This window comes from Protopterus annectens, chromosome 13.part0 (genome assembly GCF_019279795.1).
Source record: "Protopterus annectens isolate FY-2018-M chromosome 13.part0, PAN1.0, whole genome shotgun sequence".
Lineage (NCBI taxonomy): Eukaryota > Metazoa > Chordata > Ceratodontiformes > Protopteridae > Protopterus > Protopterus annectens.
In genome coordinates, this window is record NC_056747.1 from 213,328,370 (window position 1) to 213,341,375 (window position 13,006).

Genomic DNA, 13,006 nt, shown 5'->3' on the forward strand with positions numbered 1-13,006 from the left:
TATTTGCCAGCATCAGGAAACACAGCTAATCAGTAACACTCATAATATGCTATTGATTAAGTTACAGTTGTTACTAAGGAGCACAAATAAACGATAAGAATAATTATTATGTAGCAAGATCAAGTTCTTGGATAACCACTTCTTAGTGACCTGCTTGACTGTCCAGCTCCTTACATTCATTGCCAGAGCTGGTCTGCTGATGACAAATACAACTTGTTTATTCTGTGGCAATATGCCTCATAAGTACCATTACCTGAATATAATAAATCAGTTATTCATGTTTTTCTCTTAAAATGCAGACCAATCATCTCTATCCATTGCAAAAGTGAGCATTCCATGCATACATACTAAGATCTGACCAAGGGCCAAGATGGCAAGCCTACAGGTATGAAATAATATGACTACCTCCACAGCCGGCCGTTTGTTTTTTTGATTACAGATCAGTACTAGGCTATCTGCCTTTGTCAGACATTTTAAGCCTAGCCAATTACCCCATGTGAGAATCAAACCCTGCACCTTGTGTCTGTAAGGCAAACGCCTTAACCATTAGGCCAACCTCCCACCGTCAGTCAGAGTCTGGTATACTGCCTACATATGAGAAGGCTGCCTGTAAAGTACAGCACCCAGCAGCTAAAGAATGATTCTAATGTCATCCTTCAGCACTGCACCACTGTTCTGTAATAGTGCAAAAGCTGTACTCAGTACATCCAATGGAACTTTATAATGTTATTCATGAAGACAGATGCCTGCGGGAAGGCGCACAATAGTAAACTTATGTTCTTTCCGTAGAACCACTGGACATCAACACTAGAAAGGACTAGACAGATAATAAAAATTGTTGCTGGACATTTAACAAAAAATGCAAATTTTAGAAAACTGGGTAAGTTATTTATTTATTTATGCATTCATTCATTCATTTTTATTATTTGCTTGTTTGTTTTTGTTTTTTTTTTGTTTTTTTTTTTGTTGCTGTTCATTCTGAATTATGATATATGAATTAGAGGAATGCAACTCTTTTCTATACTGGATTAAAAGTGAATATGCTAATAAGGCATCTACTGTTTCAAATGTGATTTCACTACACATGCAATATTCAAAGAAAAAGTTGAAATATCTATTTAATAATTCTATTTGTTAACCAGGTAGGCCCATTAGACACAAAGTCCCTTTTCAGGGGTGACCTGGAAGCCATGCCTGGTTAAGTGTCAGGAAGCAACTGAGTGAGGGCTGAGGGAATTAAAACCATGTACCACAGGAACTAAAGCTCACAGCCTTAACCTGTGCAGCAGCTGCCTTCAGTGGCTGTTAGGGATGATGCTCCCCATTTTAGGACCAGTTTGTAATTTATTAGCAGGCTTAGAAACCCACCCACTAACAGGAAAGTCAGAGGTTAGAGGCAAGTGGGACTGGTTCTCAGCTGTATGGGCTTTTAATGCTCTGGTCTCAGCAATATTTGGTAATCTGTGGTGAGAACCATACCAATAACATTTACTCATTCTGATCATTTGCACTGATAAACTTCTGTTTGATTAACTATGGTCTTTTTTTAATTTGTTATAGCAGCAATTTATTTATTTGACACTCAGCCACATTAGTAAAATGCATAACCTGATTAAGCACAAGATCAATGCAGATGGATGGTTGAGAAATAATTGGTGGTTAGGGGGAGAAACATCCCTGCATAGTGTGTGTGTGTGTGTGTGTGTGTGTGTGTGTGTGTGTGTGTGTGTGTGTGTGTGTGTGTGTGTGTGTGTGTGTGTGTGTGTGTTGTGTGTGTTTGATTTTTTTTTAATAAACATACATACTGTTACTAAATCCAAGGCTGGCAAGGTAAACGTACTTGACTTGGCATTTAGGGAATATGGCATTCAGTCAGTGAACATGCAGTTTGTTGTTTCTGTGATTGTAGATGAGTGAGTGAATGACAGAAAGAAGAAGCTCAAACAGCGTCCGCACGCGGGGGTGTACAGTTTGTGTAGGCACAGTGGTTGGTCCTATCACGGGGGTGTACAGTTTGTGTAGGCACAGCGGTTGGTCCTATCACGGGGGTGTACAGTTTGTGTAGGCACAGTGGTTGGTCCTGTGATATACTGCTTCTGAAAGTTCAGATGTCAAAGAATTGGAGTTTAACTGTCTGTGCAACTGTAAAGTATAGAGGAATTAAATAACAATATAAAATATCATCACGCTGCGTTACCTTTTGAATCTTGTAAATTGCTCTGTATAGGGGGCAGGGAACAATCCTAAAATGCATAAAACAAGACCAGACCAAATGAAGTTTAGCAACAAACCAATTTGTCCAGGGGCATCTTCAGTAGGGGTTAGGCAAATATATCAGTGAGAGGTAAGAAGGTGGGGGGATGAAAGTGTTAAATGGAAGGAGGGTGGATTGGGAGGAAATGAGGTAAGGGGTGGGGAGGGGCTTAATGGGCTTAGGCAATACCAGCTGGGTAAGGAATCAGATTTTGGCGTGAACTTGCTAGATAGCAGGTTTACGTCCGAGACGACCTGTAAGTACATTGGTGACAGGTAGGCCATGGTTTAATAGTAAGAAGCAGGTGTGGAGGTGAGTATAGTTAATAATATATTTTTTTTTTGTCAGGAGGGAGTTTAGGCATTTCATGCTTATAGGTCTAGGTTTAAGGGAGCCTGCTTGATTGGTGTAGTTGATGGAGCTTGGGCCAGAGCATATCTCTCAAAAGTGAAAGTTTTCGGTGAAAGTCCAGAATTTCACTTCAGTCTGCGTGTTGCCTCATTCTTTTACTCTGTTTGCATGGCATGGTGGTTTCCAGCACATTGCATTAATAATAATAAAAAACCAAGAAAACGGGGCCATTTCAACATTGCAGTGGTGCCGTGTAGGAAATTCGTGATAATGCAGATTTCACTACTCTAGTGCTGCAGTAACTGGTTTCCGAGGGGGTAGCTCAATCACAGGAGTAATTCAGGAGTTAGTTGCAGATGTCTTAGTTGCTGTGTTAGTCTGCCTCACCATGTAGTGTTTTACAGGATGACGGTGGGGCTTGCTGATGTGGTTTTAAGTCACTGCTTGATTTGTGTCAGGTTGTTATCCCTTAAAGTTGCATGGGATGATTTGGTTGAGGAGTGGGCACGTTACATTGTGCTTCCCATTTAAGCTCGTTTGGGGGAGTCTGATGATGCTGTGCTGAAAGTGATTTGGTAGGTTTACATGGAGTGAATTTCGTAATGCTGGTCAGTGTGTTGGAGCTGATCCCCATGAGTTATTGATTGACATTTTTCAGCTATGTCCTTAGACAACACCACATAAGTTTGCAGGCACATAAGTTAACTTCAAAGACTAAACTAAGTATTTATTTATGCCATTCTGTTTTCCGAAAGTTCAGTGAGTGGAATTTACCACATGATACACGGGGGCGGGGTTACCTTGCTTGAAGAGGATGGAAACTAAGAGGCTACGCTTTCTCAGTTATTACTAGAATGGTTTGAATGCCTCTGTAAAGGTGTGTTAGATAAAAAGCTTTTGCTAGCCGAAGAAGGAAAGTATGTACTCCTGCTAATGTGAGTTCTTTGTAAAATGTGATTGTGCATTTGGATAAGCGCTTTGATCATTACTTTCAGAATGTTTATGCCATTCTATTTTAGAACCAGTGACTTTCCCGTTGTGTTGTGTGGCGGTTATACGTCTTCTTGAATTGTGAACAGAATTAAAAAATAAGAAAAGGGGTAAAACGGTCTGGTTCCTCTAATGCAGCTGGAGAGAGGGGGAGTAGGTGACTTGTTCATTGGGATCTCGCTTTTGGGTGGGGCAAGGCACTTTTCTGTGGGGCTGTCCTCCGCTCATGCCTTTTAGCTTACTGGCTTCTTTCTGGCTTCTTCTGGGGTCTGGGGCATACATGGATTTAGGGTGTTTGAGATCTAACACTGACTTTGCTGTCTTGGACACATTGTTGAGAGGTAATGTGTCCGCTCTGTACTCGATGTCTGGGGCCTGTGAGTGATGGTGGCTTTTATGCATGTGTGGAGTCACTCGTGGTTCTGTGGCACCATACCTCTCAACTGTCCCTGATTTTCAGGGATGTCCCTAATTTGATTCAAATTTTAGCTTTGTCCCTCTTAATCCCTACTAAAATCAGTGGCTTTTGGAGGAAGGGTGGTGAATTACACAATGAATAATAGCAATTAGGAGTTATAGACTTCCTTTACTTCAGAAATGTATGTTATTGTATACGCTCTGATTCTGTCACTTTCTCAAGTTAATAGCACTGATATTTTAAAAGTGTCCCTGATTAAATATTAAATATATATATATATATATATATATATATATATATACATATATATATATATATATATAAATATATATATATATATATATATATATATCTTGATTTGTACCTGATGCTGTTGAATTTGACCCTGATTGGTTGATAGCTATAGTCCTGTCTTTGGTGGGTTAGGGTCATATAACAGTTCAGTTGGTAACAGCTGTTATATAGTCATAAGAAATAGTTAAGCACCTTGAATTTGGGTGGTTATGCATTTAATAAGAGCAGTTTCAGTTAGCAGCATGTTGACGTGTTCCGTGATTTGTAAATACTATTTGCTCATTCAGTTTCTGATAGCTTCTGTGTAGGTAGCTGGCTTCATTGTACATTTACTATGGTGTTGTTTGTACATACTATAACTTTCTTCAACTGAGTATTTATTGTGTTGGTACAACTTGGGGACAGATTTCTTGATCTCAGAGGTTGAGAGGTGTGGCATGGGGTTGGATTTTGCCATGGTAAAGATGGCGGTTTGGATTTGCCTTTGCTGGAGAGGCTTTTTAGCATTTTGGGTGCTGTCATGGGCACTGGTGAAGACTTGGAATTGAGTTTTAAGACTTCATTTACATGTGTTTTATGGGATGGTGGGGGGTTATAGCAGTGAACAGCGATGCTGATGTTGGAATGGTTCTTTGAGGTGATAGGACATGTTTTGCACCATATGGGAGTGGCAGCGAGGCGCCAGAGAAGCCAGTTCAGAAAAAAAAAGTTAGACCGAACTGAGACACTCGCAGCCCAGTGTGCAGGGTTTCCTTTTCACTTAGTGTAATTAAAGAAATGTCTCACAAGGCTGGTTACCTTGGTGGATATTCTAGTTCACAGAATACTAATGCTATGAATGAGCTAGCTTGGAGCAAAAAGGATAAGTTTCATAATGCTATCAGTGTGTGTGTGTGTGTGTGTGTGTGTGTGTGTGTGTGTGTGTGTGTGTGTGTGTGTGTGTGTGTGTGTGTGTGCACATGCATACATGTGTCTGTTTTACATCATGCCTTTTGGGAAAAATATAACCATTTAAAATACTTTCCAAGAAAGTAGAACTCGTCAAGAATAGAAATTTTATATTTCCTTTGAGACTGCATTTTTTTTTTACTTTCTGTACATAGCCTGTCATTGCAAAGAGACCAAATGTTTTTCTTTAACAGCAATAAAGATGTGGTTAAAAAAAAAAAGGCACAGAGTAATGTAGTGCCTCCATACCTGATGTTAAAAAGACTAAAGGCATTTGGACTAGGGATTTGGGGATGAGAATATTTAGTACATTTGAAAGTTTAGAGTTTTGTCAAGGGAGGGTGGAGAGTGTGTGCCCAGGAAGACTGCCTGTCAAGGGTGCATGTGTGGACCAGCATCAACGTCCACTGGGGGAGGGTTATGGTGGCTTTCCATTGCCCAGCTAAACACTAGCTGAGATACACTGCAAACCCACCTGGTTTCTTGTTATGGGAATAACCCCTTTTGATATATCGACAGGCTAAAAGCATTAGGGCCCATGCCCGAAATATTTGTATGTGTAGTTTTATGTTATTTGCTATCGCTCTTTACAGCCGCAGTGGTTATCTGATTATGTATAAGGCAAGCCAGTCCAGCAGGGACACAGTTGGAATCCCAAGGGTGCATTTTCTGTTTCCCAGCCAGTTAACCAGTTTGTGCTTGGAAAGGGGATAACAAGGTGCTTCAACGTGGAGAGCCAAGCTATTTCACAGATGGGGGAGTCTCTGTGACACAAATCTGTCCTGCTAATAAGTCCTATTTATGTCACAGACCAGGTTGAGGTCACGTTTGTGGGTTACTCAAGTGCACTTCTGTTATTCTACCGGCGTTCAAGGTTTGGGGGAGCAATATTTTCATGCTGTCCCCTATTTGGGTTTTTGCCACTCCCTCTCCAGTTCTTCTGGCTTTGCCCAGATATGGGTGCATTGCATTAAAGGATACATGTGATACAAGGAGTGAAGGACAGCACAGATTTTTTTTTCTTTTCTGTGCATGTGTAATTCAGTTGGTGCACCAGATGCATCAGTAGGGTAACAGTTGGGGTTACGTACCATTCAACTGGACATGGCTGCAGCATCTCTGGGGTTTCTGCTCGATGTTTTGGGCCGATTACATAACATGGTGGGCTTGGGGCAAATCAGGGAGAGTTGCATTCAGAAAGTATTTTCTGCCATTTGTGTTTCAGCTTTCATACCCCCTAAGAAACTGCAATATTAAAAAGAGCAAGTGGAAGGAAAAGGTGGGTAAACAAGTGGGGGGGGGGCTTGAAAGCTGTCCTTATATTGAGGTGTTGTCATGCCTTTCAACTGTATAGATTTTCATAGAATGTTCAGATTTTGCCTCATATTTGGGTTTTGTTTTTCATAGAGTTCTGGTTTTTGGCAATTGGTGGCAAAGTATTAAAGACTGACATTAGAAAATAATGACAGACATTTTAGTTTCTCACTTTATACTATTCAGAGGATACCATGGCCCCTCTTTTATTTATGGCTTGTGAACACTTATTGCTCTAAGAGGTTGAGAAGTATGGGCTTTGTCCACATTACCTGGGCTAGGAGGTCAAGAGGTATGTGTGTTTCGAGAGCTTTTCACTTGGGTCATTGCTTGCAAGCTAAGGAGGAGCAGATGAGCAGAATGTGGTACACATACTAATGGCTTATTATGGCATATTAACAGCTTTAACTGGGAAGGTTAAGCAGGCTATATATAAACAAAAAAATAAAGGGGGATAGAAGGGGAGCCCTAACTCACTCTTACATTGGAAAGAGTTGATGGGGGAATATGGTGGTGGGTCCTCTTGATAGCCCTCAATGTTAAGATTTTGGTTTATAGCTGTGCATTAATAGTTTCTTTTCTTTTACAGATCACTGAGGGACGAGGCTGAGTTAAGGGCAGAGTAGAGGGGGTAGATGGGGTTATTTAGGGGGAGTTTGGAATTGTCTACAGGTGGGGTGGAGTCTTGGTGTGGTTATTATGTATTGGATTTTTGGGGACATGGTAGTTGGGTTGACCGTTTTGTGGAAAGGTTAAGCAGTAGGGCTGCTCAGTGGCCTGTGCTACTTTGATAGGATGTGGCACCTAGGGGGAAGATAGTCAGAAGGATGTATGTGATAGGGTTCCCTTTATGATTAAGTGAAGGGATGGACAGAGCATTTCTAAGTAGGAGAAAGGGGTTCATTGGGATTTGCATTTGTTACAGCTGTGACCGGAGGTGTTGGGTTGGGGAGTATAATTTGGGGGTTTGGGTTGGTGGCTTGGATGGCAGGAAGGATTATTAGATTAGTTTAACATTTTAGTCAACTGGTGTTTTTGCTAATAATATGACAGGGTTTTGGTTGACGGGGATCCAGTATGGTCTATAGCGGATGGGCACACTGAATGATGTCTGCCTTTGTGGTTAGGTTGTTGGAAATTTTGGTAAGAGTGAGGGGGAACAGCCTGGTCAGGATGGTGGGCAGAGAAGAGGGACAGGTTTGTCCTCTTCTGTTCCCTCTCTGGTATGTGGATGTTTATTTCAATAAGTTGGGAAAAGAAAGTTAGCAGCTGGAGGCAATACGTAGTAAATATAAGTGAGCGGAGGTAAGGACACTGCTTATTGGATTGGAGGGGTAATTCAGTAAATGGTATATGAAGTGAGTTGTTGGACGCTGCTTCATAAGTTAAGGACTTGGTGGGATGTGTAATTCAATAAATGGATATGAAGCGAGTTGCTGGATGCTGCTTCATAAGTAAAGTAAGTGGACGCTGCTTACTGGGTCAGGATGAGTAAAGTCACGCTGTCCTGATTAACATTACAGGGATGTTTATGCTGTGATTAAAATCAGCTGTATTATGTTCAGTTGTAATTAATAATACTGGTTATCAAAGCCATGTTATGGCAGTTTAATAAAGGTGGTCAAATGTCATTCGGTGTGATGTGGTTTATTGAAGGGGACTGAGACAAATGAAGTTTGGCAACAAACCAATTTGTCCAGGGACATCTTCAGTAGGGGTTGGACAAATATATTAGTGAGAAGTAAGAGGGTGATGGGATGAAAGGGTTAAATGGAAGAAGGGTGGATTGGAAGGAAATGAGGTAAGGAGTGGGGAGATGCTTAAGGAGCTTAGGCAAGACCAGCTGGGTAAGGAATCACATTTTGGCATGAACTTACTGCCCGCCCTCCCTGTCTTTTAGCGGATTGGTGGGGTGTGGTTATTTTAGCAGTCTGGGTAGGGTGGAGAAGAGGGACAGGTTTGTCCTGTTCTTTTCCCCCTCTGGTGTGTGGATATTTATTTCAATAAGCTGAGAAAAGAAAGTGAGCAGTTAGAGGCTTCTTCTTTCGGCTTTTTTCCAGGTTAGGGGTTGCCACAGTGGATCATCTGTCTGCTCATGATTGGCAGTGGAATTTTACAGTGTCACATTGCCAGCCCAGTGCCCAGTCTTCCACAGAAGACATACACACACACACACACACACACACACACACACACACACACACACACACACACACACACACACACACACTCACTCCTAGGGCCAATTTAGAGTGTCCAGTCCACCTACAGCATGTCTTTGGGATGTGGGAGGAAACCGGAGCACCCGGAGGAAATCCACATGACCACAGGGAGGACATGCAGACTCTGCACAGAAGGGATCGAACCAGAGAACCTCTTGCTGTGAGGCGGCAATGCTAACTGCTTCACCACCGTGGCCATAAGTAGTAAATATAACTGAGCAGAGGTAAGGAAGCAACTTATTTGGTTGGTAGGATAATTCAGTAAATGGTATATGAAGTGAGTTATTGGATACTCCTTCATACGTAAAGGACTTGGTGGGATGTGTAATTCAATAAATGGTATATGAAGTGAGTTGCTGGATGCTGCTTCATAAGTTAAGGACTTGGTGGCATGTGTAATTAAATAAATGGTTATGAATGAGTTGTTGGACGCTGCTTCATAACGAAAGTAAGTGAGTAGAGATATGGGCGCTGCTTAATGGGTCAGGATGAGTAAAGTCACGCTGTCCTGATTAACATTATAGAGATGTTTATGCTGTGATTAAAATCAACTGTACTATGTTCAGTTGTAATTAATAATACTGGTTATCAAAGCCATGTTATGGAAGTTTAATAGAGGTCATCAAATGTCATTCGATGTGATGTGTTTTACTGAAGGGGGACTGGGACAAATCATTTTTTGAAATACAGATGCTCTATAACAAGTGCAAACAATGAAGGCTTCTTTTCATTTTGGGTTGTGGTTCCTGGATTAACAAATAATAATGACCTAAAGTCATTGTCTTTAGCAGGGTCCTCTGTGTGCTGGTCACTGTAGTTCTGGTGGCTCCCACATTTAGCAGTATGACCATGTCCAGTAGCATAGTATATTTTCTTTAAGAAGTTATAAAATAACATAGCTTTACATAACTGTTAAACCTTTTACAAGAACCTTATAAGATATGAGATTTGTTTTGTATATAAAAACAGAGAAAGGAAAAACTGTTCTTTCATTTCTTCTGCAGTGGATGGTAATAGTTATAAAAGTAGATACAAACTCATGTAATAATCATGTCAAGCTAAATGGACCACAAAGAGCAAATTCAGATGGTAATAAGGCAGCCAGCATAATTCTGAGGTCTATCCTCAGACAGATGGTTTCAGAAGCCAAGACATATTTCCTTGATACCAAAACATGGTTATGTCACACTTCTGTTACTTTACACATTTTTGAATATAAGCCAAGGAAAGAGGTAATAATGGTGATGGAAGGAGTCGAGAGAAAAGCCACACAGATGCACATGGGCCGGATGGTTTCTGGACTTTGAAGAAGTCAGTATGAAAAGAGAGTATATGAATTTAAACTTTTCTCAGTAGAGATGAGATAAAAATGTCAGAATATGATATTGATGAAATTTTTTTATATCTTTTATAATACATAATTTTTGAAGATTACTGATTATTCCTTGTAATTCAGGGAATTCCTCTCTATCCACAGTAATTGCCCAGAGTGGGTTGGTGAATCAGTGTGATGAAGAGAAATTCTGATCCAGAGACATGGTAAAGCTCATACAGAAACACATTATTAGTGACTCATTACTTTCTGAATCGAGCACTCTGCTGTCACAACTCAGCACGCCAGTATTCCACCCAGCAGCCCATGCATTAAAATAGCAAAGGAACCTCCCTTGCACACACACACACACACACACACACACACACACACACACACACACACACACACACACACACACACACACAGGGCTGATGGGAATTTGGTTTAATGTCTCATGTGAAGGGCAGTGCACTGAGCAGTACAGCATCCCCTGTATGCTGCACAGCAGTGTTAGCAATGGATCTCACTGGTGTGGGAATAGAACCCACAGCCTTCTTCACTAAAGGTGAGTGTGATACCTATTGCACCACTGCCGCTGCTAACATATCAGTTTTCAATCTTTTGTGTTAATATCTGATATAAAGGAAGATGAAAGAATGGAAAGCCTGAACCCATATGAGTGTTTAAAGTTAAACAGTTCATTCAGCCAAGCAAATAAAAAAAAATGTTTAATGTTTTTAAGCTCTGTTTTTAGTTCGTCATACCATTGTGTGATGTCCATTTACTGTTTTTAATGCTGTAGTGTAAGAAGAGAGATTAACAGTGGTGAGGGGTACTTAACTAAAGCTTGTTTAGCACATTTCTGAGATCAAAAGATGGTTAAAAGACTAACTTTACCCCAACGTCAGAGCAAAGTTATGGTGGCGAATGTACTACATACATTTCAGTATTAATATGCTTATTTCTACATGATACCTCTAATTTGGATTCATAGTAAGTCATTAAAGTTACTATAATCTCAACTTCTTCTTCTTCTGCCTTTTCCCGGTTAGGGGTCACCACAGCAGATCAACTGTCTGCTCATGATTGGCAGTGGAGTTTTATGGTGTCAAGTTGCCAGCCCTGCACCCAACCGTCCACAGAAGGCATACACACACACACGCACTCATGCCTAGGGCCAGTTTAGTGTCCAATCCACTTACAGCATGTCTTTTGGATGTGGGAGGAAACCAGAGCACTGGAGGAAACCCATGCGACCATAGGAAGGACATGCAGACTCCACACAGAAGGCACCCCAGCCAAGGATCGAACTGGAGAACCTCTTACTGTGAGGTGGCAATGCTAACCACTGCACCATCATGGCTGCTCCCACTGCAAAATTACTATAATCACAACAAACATCACAAAGCTAAAATTAATATTGCAAAATTACTACTTTTATAATAAATGTAAAATGTAATTCTTGCAAAGGCAAGATCCCATGCATCCACACTCTAGCCTTTTTGAATATACTAATGCAGAGATTGCTCAGACTTGAGGATAAAAGAAAAAAGTGTTCATATCCCAAGGTTGTATTAACTCATAAACTCAAGCCCCATTATGGGACTAAATAAAATTTGAATAAGAAAGGCCATTATCAGTTGTAAACAAAGTAGCATCATTGTAAATGGTGTACCCCTTTAAATTCCTACTTCCACTTTCCAAAAAGTGATATTTATAACTATTCCTTCAAGTGAGTTGTTTTCTTGAGGAAAATCTTCTCAGCTATTTCAGTCTCTGTTACATAGGTACTTTATAGAGTCATTTCATATCACCTCCCCGTCTGTCTTCTTTCAGTCAATATGACAAAACAGCACCTGTTACAATTGTCATTGCATTTATTATATCTAAATCAGATTTACTTGTCTTTAAGTTCACTACATTTTTTTCTTGACTGTGTATAATATTGATTCCCACATGAGATGAAATTCCTGAAAACCCATCCATTGCTTCATCCACTTACTAAACTACCCATCTTGATGGGTATAATGGAATATGCAAGATGACCAACGCAGAATAGAACATCCTGTGGGATCCACCAGTGTTCCCTGACAAGTTAAGAGATATACACTATCCATCACATCTTATGTCTGTTCCTGAGTTTCCTGTAAGTCAGATCCTTGCCTTACTGATCTCCCTTAGAACCTGATCAGGATGCCAGCTTTACTCTGACTAGGTGTTTAATCCACCTCATCTGATTCCTTAAAACCAGGAACTTTGGTATTCTCATGGATTCCAGATCTCCTCACTTTGTCATTAAGAGTAATCACAGCCACTCTGAGAAGGAATGTTATTTACACCACTTTTATTTATGGTCTCACAATTTGGTCATTACCCACAATTCTTGATCAAAGTCCATAACGGGGATGTGGAATGACTAGAAAACCAGTAGTTTCTAGTTAGATATAACATGCATGTCCCTGTCTCATTCTAGTACCTCCGACACTATTGCTACAGCTGCTTCTCCCATCATCCCCCGGTCCCTTCTATTCTCCCTCAAACTCTTCCACTTGAGACTGATGTCGTCATCTTTCTCTGCAAAGACTACTCTTTTCAGAGACAAGAACATGGCCTCTGAAGGTGCTGATTTTCACCCAAACCACTTCACATTCAGCAGTGAAACACTCCACAGCACACTAAAGATCAGTGTCATGTAACAAGATGACAAGATTATCTTCAAACAAAGATGCATTTCTCATCTGCACAGATCAGACACCCCAAACCATTCCTGCATGTTGATAGCCTGTCCAGGAAAATCATGACCAAGAGAACAAAACAAATACAGTCTTGATGGAGTCCTATTGCCATCTCGAATGATTTAATAATAAAGTACAGACAAATGCAGGAACCTAGAGGGGTGG

At 40.7% G+C, this 13,006-nt stretch overlaps 1 protein-coding gene across 4 annotated transcripts in view; it reads right to left on the bottom strand.

Annotated features, from left to right (window-relative positions):
- Nucleotides 1-13,006, bottom strand: part of LOC122787161 (tyrosine-protein kinase ZAP-70) — a 730,437-nt gene that overhangs the window by 338,717 nt on the left and 378,714 nt on the right. The window lies entirely within an intron of this gene.